Source organism: Miscanthus floridulus, chromosome 1 (genome assembly GCF_019320115.1).
Source record: "Miscanthus floridulus cultivar M001 chromosome 1, ASM1932011v1, whole genome shotgun sequence".
In the NCBI taxonomy this organism is placed as follows: Eukaryota; Viridiplantae; Streptophyta; class Magnoliopsida; order Poales; family Poaceae; genus Miscanthus; species Miscanthus floridulus.
Window position 1 is genome coordinate 46,832,277 of NC_089580.1, and position 12,629 is coordinate 46,844,905.

Here is a 12,629-nt window from a genome sequence, read left to right on the forward strand (position 1 = left end):
CATATGAAAATGTTAAGTAATGCTTTTAACAACCATGTAACGGAGTACTGAAGAAGTAAGTTACACTTACCGCACATAGTATTTTTATAGCCAGTTTTTCCTTCCTTGCTGGATCATGCCTTCCATGATGATTAGTGACATAGAACCTAAATGCCCTGTTCGAATTATTTTAGCAAATACAACTTGTTAGTATCCAAAAGTGAACGTTACAAGTATGTATACAAACATATAAGCTAATGAGGATTGTTGATATGTATACGTCTTGAGAATCGATATGAAGTCTTTGTATGTCACCGTGTCCTTATCTAATGAATCAAAGACCCATGCCATGCTCCTCCCGACATCGACGGCTATACAAATCTAGTGGTTGCTGCATGGATTTAATCATAGAACTAGATAAGCTCTTTTGCATCGAATAAAATATATCGAACAAACTTTAAGTATAGAGTTGAACTTACTCGAAGTTGTATGGTAGCCATATAGTAGAGTGTTGTTGGAGATTTTTGAAAGCCAGGGCAATGTATGCCGCAACCTTAAGGGACTCTTCCCTTAGTTTCGCCGTACGGATGCGCTCTTTCTCCCGAAGAGTCTTTGCAACAGCTAGCTCTTTGGCATCCAGTGTCCACCATTTAGGGTAATTAAAATTTGTTTGGGCTATAGCTTGAGGGTCTACATACCCAGCTTTCACACTTGGCATTTGTTTGACAATGTGCACTTGCATTCTACAAATAACGGCGTGAGTTAGTTACAACAAAATTCAAAGATAACATTCATATCATATCGGGAGGACAAGGACTTACAGGCACCATGTGCGAATTAGATTCATCTCCATTTCTCCCAGGTGAAAGCATGTGTGCATGTCATTGAAGTCAAAGACAATTTTTCTGGCTGGGCTTCCAAATGTGCCGGTGGGGAAGCATGCTTGTATGATATCTATGCTCGTTGGGAGAACACGCAAGTACCAATCATGGAACCTTCTCAGTCCAAGTGGTAGGCGCTGGATGTCCTAGTTTGGTAGGAAGGGCTTGCCTCTTTCATATGTTTTTGGGCAATTCTTTGACCATTTGATGACATCAACATTTGGATACTGCTTTGTAATTTGGTGGAGTTTGCTAGTGACGGCCTCCTCAGAACCCCGTGATGGGACTATTTTAACTTGGTTCTCAGGCTTGAACTGGTCATGGGAATACCACTTGGACACCGACGAGACGTCTTTGATCGGAACATAAATTGGCCTTATGTTGATTGGAATCTTCTTTCAAAGGTCCCATTCAGGCACGTCCTCAGCTTCTTGTACATCACCTTCTTCAAGAGGCACTCGTTGTTCATGTATCGGTTGTGCTTGTTGAGAAGACTGTGGCATCTCATCATGCACTTGCTCGGTACGAGCTAGAGAAGGTTGTGGCATCTCATCAGGCACATGCTCGCTAGGAGGCGGGGAAGAATGTGGCATCTCAGGAATGTGGGGGTCACGAGACGGTGAAAATATCTCCCTGACCTCAACAACTCGCTCCAAATTTGGGAGAGGGGGAGGCGGCAAAGAAGCAGTCAATATAATATCTCGTTTGTGCCAGAGGATGAACTGTCCCATAACGTCTCCGAGTAACACTAGCTCCTTGGGAGTTGCGTAGTCTATCCTCCACTGCATGAACTCAGGGTTCACTGTATGCACCTCGACCCTAGTGTAGTCCGGCGGTATCTTATTATTGTGGTGTAAGCCACCGGGAGGATGTGCCACACCCGTTGCCACCTCCATCACAGTGTTCTGCCGGCCACTGAGAAACACCAAGGTGCAACTAGTTGGTTCCTGTATGCGATCGACTGGGGTTGTGGCTATAGTGGAACCTTAGCTGCTAGGAACTTTCAGAGGGCTGCCAACTAATACCAATTCTCCCGACGGCATCACTAATATCCGTGGCTCCTTAGATAGTCCTTGCTCCTCTAGCGCCTTCGCAACTAGAGCATTCACTTGAAGCTCAAGACTAGTCTCCCGGTCTCGGCCATGTTTCTTATACATGTGCCTGTCCTCTTTGAATTCTTGCTTCCAAGTCGTCCTTTTCCCTAGCCCCCTGGTGCGGCCTGTGTGCTCCTTGTTTCCTAAGCCAAGGCTAAGCTCGTCCCTCTCTCTGGAAGGATTGAATGAGCCCTTCTCCTTGTCTTCAGCATATTTTAGTATCCTTGATACCGCCTCTTGGGTCTCTAGCTTATCAAACTTAAGATTACTACCGGATGATTCTGTACTCCTCACATATATCCAGTTCCTTGAGCGTACCTTCAAATTCATCACATCGATATTCCCAGCAGTTGCGGCCTCTTCGTCCATTTTCCTAAACTGCTCTTCCTTGGTATAGTAGCCACCAAGGCCTAGATGATGGTGGTGTTTGTTCCTCTTTGCCAGCTCGATGTTACGGGCACTGAGCTCCAATGCCTCCGGTGAAGTCTTCTCAGCCACGAGCTCCTCCTATTGACTAGGAGTTATTTTACCGAACTCGTTAAAGGGAGTTAACCCCTTTTGGATATACTTCGTGTTGAGCTCCGACCTCCAACGTCGGAATGACTCTCCCATCATCCTGATAGCATTTTTTTACCAATTTTTGCTTACCCTCTAGAAATCTAAAATTAACCTTCAGCTGCCTATCCCATAGTGCATTCTTTGTATTCTCTAGTACTTCTTTCTAGTTAGGGATTGATGGGTTCAATTTATCTCTTACTAGGGCCCCAATCGCATTACGGAATTTTTCTCTTAATTCCTTCGGCTCAAGGATCTCCCCTGCTGGCCCGACCTCCGTTATCACATAGCATGCCTTATCTGGATATAGATTTCCTTTTCTATCCCCTCGTTTCCTCTTAGGCTTGGTAGTCGTGGTTGTGTCTTGAGTATGTGGAGCAGAGGCATCGTGATCCGTCTCTGTGGCTGTTGCCTTTGCTCTCATAACCTTCTTCGCTTGGTATGTGTTGGTGGGAACTAAGTTTGGTTGTGGTAGCACCCATGACAGGAGATGCAATAGATCATTGAAACTATAGTCTGACCAGCCGTACTTAGCCTTCAGGATGAGCAGCTCAAGCATAAAACATAGCAATGTCCAATGTGTCGGACAACCCTTTTCAACACCATACACAGTCTCCTTCGATGCTTTTGTTACCCTTTCCAAATTTTCTAGACCTTTTGGGCTATTTAGTAAAATCTCTAGTCCAAGGGCTCGAATCATGTCCTCCAAATCATCTTCATCCCCGACACGTGCTCCACCATTATTATTGGCATCACCTTTGTCGTTACCATCCCAACCACCAGCTGAAAGGTCCTAATGGCTAGAGGGGGGGTGAATAGTCTAATAAAAATTTCTACAACAACACTTAACAAAAGGTTAGACAATTATGAGGCGAAGCAAATGTTGCGCTAGCCTACTCAAAATGCAAGCCACCTACCACAATTCTAGTTTAGATAGTATCGATTCACACAAGAGGTATGACACTACCCTATGTTAGTGTGCTCTCAAAGGCTAACTAAAGAGCCACACCAACCAAGCAAGCAAGCTCTCACAACTAGCTACACTAAAGAGCTTGTCAACAAGTTTGCGGTAAAGTAAAGAGAGTGATCAAGATAGTTATACCGCCGTGTTGAGGAGTGAACCAATCAATCACAAGGATAAATAATAATGAAGACCAATCACCTCGGAATCAAAGGATGAACACAATGATTTTTACCGAGGTTCACTTGCTTACCGGCAAGCTACTCCTCGTTGTGGCAATTCACTCACTTGGAGGTTCACGCACTAATTGGCTTCACACGCCAAACCCTCAATAGCGTGCCGCACAACCAACACAAGATGAGGATCACATAAGCCACGAGCAATTCACTAGAGTACCTTTTGGCGCTCTGCCGGGGAAAGGTCAAGAACCCCTCACAATCACCACGATCGGAGCCGGAGACAATCACCACCCTCCGCTCAACGATCCTTGCTGCTCCAAGCCGTCTAGGTGGCGGCAACCACCAAGAGTAACAAGCGAAATCCGCAGCGAAACACGAACACCAAGTGTCTCTAGATGCAATCACTCAAGCAATGCACTTGGATCACTCCTAATCTCACTATGATGATGAATCAATGAGGGAGATGAGTAGGAGGACTTTGGCTAGGCTCACAAGGTTGCTATGTCAATGAAAATGGCTAAAGATGTGAGCCACAGCCGGCCATGGGGCTTAAATAGAAGCCCCCACGAAATAGAGCCGTTGTACCCCTTCACTAGGCATATTGCGCTCTAACCGGACACTCCGGTCAAACTGACCGGACCCGGGACTCAGCGTCCGGTCCACTGATGGACGCTACGTGTCACCAGCTTCAAACGTTGTTCGTTAGATTTCAACGGCTATGAAGCTGATCGGACGCTCCGTCAAAACTGACCGGACGCTGGAGCCTCAGCGTCCGATCGAGTACAGTAAGGGTCAAAAACCGATTTTCCTCGACCGGACGCGTCCGGTCCACCTCGACCGGACACATCCCAGCGTCCGGTGGTAAACCCTAGCCACTGTACCGCCTGTCAGCGCGACCGGATGCAGGCAGTCAGCGTCCGGTGCTTTTAGATCCAGCGTCCGGTCACTTGACCGATGCTGGCATCTCCTCCATTCTTCTTTACCCTTGCTCAAGTGTGCTAACCACCAAGTGTATCACTTTGTACACATGTGTTAGCATATTTTCACAAACATTTTTAAGGATGTTAGCACTCCACTAGATCCTAAATGCATATGCAATGAGTTAGAGCATCTAGTGGCACTTTGATAACCGTATTCCGATACGAGTTCCACCCCTCTTAATAGTACGGCTATCAAACCTAAATGTGATCACACTCTCTAAGTGTCTTGATCACCAAAACAAAATAGCTCCTACACATTATACCTTTGCCTTAAGCTTTTTATTTTTCTCTTTCTTCTTTTCAAGTTTAAGCCCTTGATCATCGCCATGCCATCACCATTGTCATGTTATGATCTTTATTAGCTTCTCCACTTGAGGTGTGTTACCTATCTCATGATCACTTGATAAACTAGGTTAGCACTTAGGGTTTCATCAATTCACCAAAACCAAACTAGAGCTTTCACCAGCATCACCACCTTGTTCATTGCCAAACTCGAAATCCATTCGTGCATCAAGCTCTGCTGAATATTAGGACATGGATTCTATGGTTTCGTCGTCGTATTCCTCCTCATCCTCGTCGTTAACAATAACCGTTTCACCATGATAAATCCACACTATATAGTCCTCAACAAATTCTCGCATAATCAAATGTGATCTGATGATAGTCACATCTGTCCATGCCATATAGTTCTTGCAATCTTTATATGGGCAAATAATTGTATCCTTATTCTCTTTCAATGTCGTTGCATGCTTCTTTGCGGCTTCAATAAATTTATCTACCTCTTCATGGAAACCTGCCTTGAACCTTAATGAACCATACATCTAAGAGTTCATGTACTCCATCTTTTATAACAACAACAAAACAAACATTAAAAAACTACTTATTCAGATATATATAAAAATAAAACAAATTAATAATTACTTGAGAATAATTGTATATACTTCAGATATATATGAATATAAATCTAATATAATTACATGAAGCATACATACACACCATGGTAAAGGAAAATTAATTAATGGCCCATTTATCCATAAATAATTAAAATACATATTTATTCACTACAATAAAAAATTTCAAAGACAACAATTAGCAACAATTATACTTTACCCAATATCTTTCCTATAAACCCTAGTCCAATTTCATCAAACATAAATTTACAAAAATGAAAATAATAAAAAAACCAAACCCTAGATCTAGATCCACATGCACATGAAATATTCATAAAACTAACTAATTGTTCACTAAAATCAAGAAACATGGACCAAATAAGGGTATGATCTTGTTCCTCTCTCTAATTTACCCTAGTCCATTTAAAACTTGGGTCTAATTTGCTTCATAAGTAGCTCAAGCACCATAGAAGAAAGAGAAAAACAAAACTCTAATTACTCACTAACCAACCATTAAAACTTCAAAAAAAAGTATAGAATAGCATTTTCTTACCTTCTACAACCTCTTCACCAAATGATTTGAGACCAAAACCTTCGCTTCTTAGTAGAACAATTTTTGAGAGGTGTCCAAGGCCTTCCTACCTTTCTTTTACGGGTTAGAGTGAGTGACCCGAGGAGAAAGAATGTGCTGCATTTGTTTTATATGGGGGGCATTTGTAGGGGCGGCTGGTGATTGAGCCGCCCCTACAAATCGGAGCTATAAATACGGGGCCATTTGTAGGGGCGGCTCAATCACCAGCCGCCCCTACAAATAGAATTTCTAGGGGTGGCTGGTGATTGAGCCGCCCCTACAAATCAGACCCATTTGTAGGGGCGGCTCGTAACACCAGCCGCCCCTACTGTTCCATTTGTAGGGGCGGCTGGTGTCTGGGCACCTGAGCACGCCACTGTAGGGGCGGCTCCATCACCAGCCGCCCCTACAAAAAAATCGAACCGTTGCTAAAAATCGTTTTTTACGTGGTGGTTGATAAAACTTTATTAAATTTAACTAGGTTTATATGAAATATTAGCAATATTTGTATCTCCAAATAAATTTACTAAAAATATATATTCAGCGATTAATCTAATGATACTAATTATATTACATAAATACTAATATTTTTTATATATTTAGTCAAAATTTAAAATGTTTGACTTCTCAAAAAGCAAGAATGATATTTTTTTTATAGAACAGAGTGAGTAGGCCTGGACACAAGAATTAAGGATGACCGGAAAAGTGTGACGTGCAGAAAACAAATTGAAGAGAGATAAAAGAAAGGTAGAGATGCACTAAAATAGAGTGTAGCTTTGAGATTCGTCCTGGTAAAATTTTCTTAAGTTTCACTAGATTTGTATGAAACATTAGTAATATTTGTATATCTAAATAAATTTATTATGAAAATAAATTTTGTGATTATCTAATAATAATAATGTTATATAAATATTATATTTTTCTATATGTTTGTTCTATAAATTTTATATTTTTTCTATATATTTGATCAAAGTTCAAAATATTTGATTTCTTAGGAAGTGAGAATGATACCTTTTATAGGACTTAGGGAGTAGGTCTGGACATGGGAATCAAGATGGAGTGAAAAAGTGTGATGCGCAGAAAAGGAGAGAGATAAAGAGAGGTAGAGATGTATTGGGAAAAGGGAAATGTGTATTGAAAAGCGAGAATGTCAAGTATTGATGAACAAAATTTGAATCCTATGAGAGGGCAGCTTCAATAGTGACTTATGAGCTAGCTCTAAACATATTATTATTTTATATTATCTTTAAGCATATTATTATTTTATATTATCTTTTGATTAGAGCTAGTCTCATACATATATTTCTAGATTATACGAGACACTATCATGTGAGACTATTGATGTTATGAGCTATGTGCTAAAGTTAATATTATTGAAGAAGTTGTATTAGAGCTAGTAACTAGCTCATATTATGGTCGCCTTAAGAGTTAAGGTCATCTGGTTTGGGATAGAGGGAGCATTGAACACTAATATATACATATATATACCACAATTCATTCTAAGACTCCAAATTTATTAATGAACTTTAACACTTATTTCTCTCTCAAATACTAGCTGTGCAGCAACACTAAGTTGATCGAGTAGTAGTGAACACAAGAAATATTACTCGACGGTGACTTAAAGAGAAATAGAGATTATTGACAGCGAACAAAGTCGTTTTATTATCCAGATATACTACATAATTCTAGAGATGAACGAACACACTTTTGAGATGGTTCGTGGCATCAAGATGATCACCGTACCGTCCTTTCTTATTGGAATATAAGGAGACAAACTCACAACTGTTACATGGTACTAGTAGGATTGTTTTTTAGAGATCATGGGAAACACGACTTCAACGTGAAACTCCCTTGCATGCACTTGCTAATTAAGCTGCTTAAGAAACACTAGGACGGTGGGCGCGCTTCGCCGCGCCCGTTTTGGCTTCGCGCTAATGGCAGCAAGCGGAAGGTAGCAGGCTGTTCAAATGTGCATGCAAGACCGATTAAGCACTCGACTACATATGTGATAAGACTAATTCATCTATGCTTTACACAACCATTATGAATAATTGACTATATTTATATAGTCCCAGCGATACAATAGGGTGGCGTACAAAACAGTAGAAAATAAAATTTGCAATGCAGAACACTAAATTAAACATAAATAAACTACAGAGACATTAGTTCATTGTATAATTTAGATGAAGATTACAGGAAATGTGGTTACTCTTGGACTGAGTGTTGGCAAAAACATCATATAAGAGCGTGTCTATTCTTCATCAAGCGACCTAGTAAGCCATTAGTTCCAGGTCCCATCTGACAATGACTTGTATCCTCTCATGTGCAAAATTGAGTACCTTGTTAATGAGGTTAGTCTGCAGAAATTTCATTCACTATTCAAGGAAAAAAAAGTTAGCGTTGTAAGAACGGTTTCATAAAAGAGAAAGAATGAGTCAATGATAACTCTGAACTGGTCATAGCACACAAACTGTACCTTTTCTCAAGGATTGGATTCCACAGGTCAGTCACTAATGTTATTACATTAAACTGCATCTAATCAATTCCTAAAATGAGCGTGTACAGCTAGTCAATATCCATGTCTGATTTCGTCCTAATGAGGCACAAAGCAGGAAGCACCATAATTATTAGATTAGTGAATGAGAAACCAAACCACTATGTGTTTTTAAAATTTCTTTTATATTAGTTGGACAAAAAAAAGGGTCATGCAGCCTTGCTCCATGCCCAAAAAAATGCATGGTTGATAACCTGTTCTGTTCCACAGCTAGATCCATGACAGAACTCATAGTAACTAATTCTAATTAAAATGTATCATAAGGTGTTATGAGATAAATTATATTTGCTCAGAACAGAAAACGAATATAAAGTGCAGGTAAATGTAGTACCATAGGAAGGCATGACGATGCCTGATGCAAGTAGCGTTTGGCTTGGCAGCAATATTGTAGATGCCATTTGAGGCCACACCCTTCCTTGGAAAAATGATGTACAATTGTCCAACACAGAACTATCTTTCTGCTGAGTACTTTGGTAATACAAAACTACATAAGTTATCTCAGACTACTACAGGCCAGATATGTAGCTATCTCAGGTGCATCAAAACAGAAAAAAGGAAAAGTCTTCCTTTTACTGAATAATCATTTGGATCAGATAAACCAAGAGCGTAACCACAAAAAATGGCAACCTATGTTAAAGATTTAAGAAATGCATGATCGACAATTACAACATATACAATAGGAAAATGTTACTTACCGAACTGTTGTTCATCGAATACCAACTATCCAATAGAGGTAAGCTGGAAGGCACAAAATCAAAATTGCAAGAGTTTGACGCGCAAATTTGCTGAACAACAGGTGCCAGCACAAAAATATATTTTGTAGAGATTTTAAACAGGCAGAGTGAGACCATGAAGCAATGGACCGAGCAGGTAACTGGTAGCAAGATGGCTTGCATACCATATGGATGAGTTGTACATAAGCAAAAAATCAATCGACACAACCTAGGAAATCAGATGAAACCATTATTTGCTAAAATATTGGAGATAACTATGTGCTATGCAAGTAGGAATTAATTGGGAAAAGAGATGCTAGGTCATGTCCGCAATGTATGTGAATATGGAAATTTGCGCTGTCAAATCTTTAATATGTGGGCTTTAGATTAAGCATGTACCGTGGAGACTGTTGATGTCTAAATTTCTGCTGACAAATCCTTAATCTGTGGGCTCTAATTAAGCTTTTAGCATGGAGGCACTGGGCCATGGATTGCCATCAGAACTCAAAATATCGTCACCAACACTGACAACCCCTGAAATGCATTGAAAACTGAATCAAACATGCAGATATGAAGCATCATCAAAATGAAAGTTCAGAACACACAAGCAGACCAAATTTTTTTTCAGGAAAAACATGTTGGTTAAATTTTATTTCTGCAAGAAGATAGATAATACAACAACATAAACAAAGGTTGGCCAGTCCATGTCCCAGAAAATAGCAAATTGACATGGCCTAAATTTCAGAAAAACACATTGATGGCGTGTGAGGAAGGCTGCCAAAAGTTTCCTCTGTCTGCCCACCCGCATTAGGAGCCTGCAGATTTCACATGTAGATACGTGGTTTGAAGTAGCACTCATGTAAAGGAATAGAAAACATCGTGTTGTAGTTGTTCACCAGAATAGTCGCTAATAACGTGGAGGATATCGCCCTCCGTGACCAGGCCAGGCTGCAATCGGACGTCACGGCCATGACAGTGGCGCCCTCGATTTCTTTTTCCTCCAAACACCTCATTGGGGACGTCCAGGTGCTGCAGTGGATGGCTATCACCTCGAATGCGCTGTCCACTCAGTAGGAGCAATCAGAGACAGGCCGAACCAAATTAGAGAGAGGGGGAGAGTACCTTGGTTGGAGAAGGCGAGGAGGCTGGATGTGGAGCCGACTGCTGCTCCGTCTAGGGGAGGAAGATAGAGAGGGCGACCTGATGCGTAGCAACGGGGCCACGGATTACAGCAGCGGCCGACGGCGAGGCAGACGGGGGCACCATCTGCGCGCGCTGTGGAGGCAGAGCGGTGGCAGGCGTGCGGGATCCGGCTCCGGCGCGGATGGAACACGCCGAGGTGGCGATGGCGAGGTGGCTGGGCGCGGCATCCGGGCACGCGGTTGCCGGGGGAGAGGAAGAGTAGGATCGAGAGGAGAGGCGGAGGCGGCGAGGCGCGGATTTTCTTTGGGGCTCTGGGGGAGTGAAAGAAGACGACGCGGAGGCTTCAAGGCGCTGCCAGTTTTTTTTTTTTTTTTTTTTTTTTGGTCTAATAAAGGCTGTAGACGAGCAGGCCTGAATGAACCCTGAGAGAGCAAATGCAGGCGGGCACACGCACGAGACACGTGGAGACGGCTGATTGACGAACAGTAAACGGAACAGTGGTTGAAGCGTTCTCCTTGCGTCAATTCCAGGCGCTATATGGAGTTACATATTGGTGGCAGTGTCAACGTGCTTGGTGCAGATGCGGTAGCATGCTGAGGCAAGATTGAAACGTGATAACATGAACCAAATCTTCTCAAATTTTTATCACATCCTCCACATACGATATCATGACATCTCGACAAGTTTCATGGTTTTTGGACTTCGTTTGCATTTTATAGAATTTAAAAATAATTCGTTCGCAAGTTCGTGGTCACGTTTCGCGAACAAGATATTCGGAATTTCGGGTCCGTTCCTGGATACGGCCTCACACTACACTCAATATCATGAATATCATTTTTTGAATCATTAAATTCTATTATTCGATGCACGTGCAGTTCAAATTTGCATTTTTCGAAAAAATTCAATTAAATAAAATAAATTAACTAAATATAGCAAACAGTTTGGGAAATGTACCAAATTTCGACATGGAGTACCAAGTACTGTAAGAGGACTACAGAAAAAGTTTGGAGGTCAAAATACAAAAAAAAAAAAAAAATAGTTTGCCGAGTGTCATATTTTAACACTAGGCAAACAGGCTCTTTGCCGAGTGCCAGCTGGCAGGCACTCGGCAAAGAGGGTGCCAAATTTTTTTAAAAAATATTTGCCGAGTGCCTCTCCGCCCGGCACTCGGCAAAGTGGTATTTTTTTAAAAAAAGATGCAGTGCGGTTTAGGGTTTAGATTTCAAAAAAAGGAAAACAGTTTGTCGAGTGCCCCGATCTGGCACTCGGCAAACCGGCCTCCTTTGCCGAGTGCCATATCGGGGCACTCGGCAAACGGCCCATCCACTTAGACAAACCGGCCTCCCTCCCTCCCACACACGCACACACGCGCACCGCCGTCCCGCCCCGCCCCGCGTCGGCTGGCCCACCGTCCTGCCCCGCCCGTGCAAGGCGGCGCGCCCCAGCTGGCATGCCCCCACCCCGCCGTCCCACCCCGCCCCGCCCCGTGCACGGCGGCGCACCCCTGTCGGCGTGCCCCCACCTCACCGACGCGCCCCCGCCGGTGTGCCCCCACCGCCTTCGCCCGTAGGCCCGCCGCCCCGGACACCGCGGCCCACCGGCGCCCGCCGCCCCACGCCCATCGCTCCAACCCCACGCCCCGCGGCCTGGCCCACAGCAGCGCCGCCCCAGCCCTCTCGGTGCGACCCCGGTCGTCCTCGGCGCACCCCCGACCGCCGCGGCCATCCTCTCCCTGTCCCCGGCGTGCCTCGGCCGACCCCGACGCCCCGACACCCTCCTAGCCCCCGACACCATAGGTGAGTAGTAGAGTAGCAGTGGTAGTATGTTTTAGTAGAAGTAGAGTTCGGTAGAGTAGTAGTAGGTGGTGGTTGTGGTGGTGGTAGTAGTAGTACAGTAGGTGGTTGTGGTGGTAGTAGTAGTAATAGGTGGTGGTGGTGGTGGTTGTAGTAGTAGAAGAGTAGAGTGGCGGCGGCGGTGGTGGTGGTGGTGGTTGTAGTAGTAGAAGAGTAGAGTGGCGGCGGCGGCGACGGTGGTGGTTGATGAATGTGACTTGGCAATGATATGTTGAATTGAATGCATATGTATATGTGGTTGTCGGCCATCGTGCCGTATGTTTTTTTGTAGGTTTT

General features: G+C 43.3%; 1 long non-coding RNA gene across 2 annotated transcripts; it reads right to left on the reverse strand.

Moving 5' to 3' along the window:
- Nucleotides 1-8,141: 8,141 nt before the first annotated feature.
- Nucleotides 8,142-10,842, reverse strand: LOC136482577 (uncharacterized). Of its 2 annotated transcripts, none has more exons than XR_010765128.1 (3): nucleotides 10,480-10,842; nucleotides 10,254-10,416; nucleotides 8,142-9,891 (listed from the first exon to the last, which is right to left on the reverse strand). It is a non-coding gene; the product is annotated as an uncharacterized lncRNA (long non-coding RNA). The 2 variants fall into 2 exon arrangements; XR_010765126.1 differs by having other exon boundaries at nucleotides 8,142-8,465; nucleotides 8,567-10,416.
- Between the last annotated feature and the right edge of the window lie 1,787 nt (nucleotides 10,843-12,629).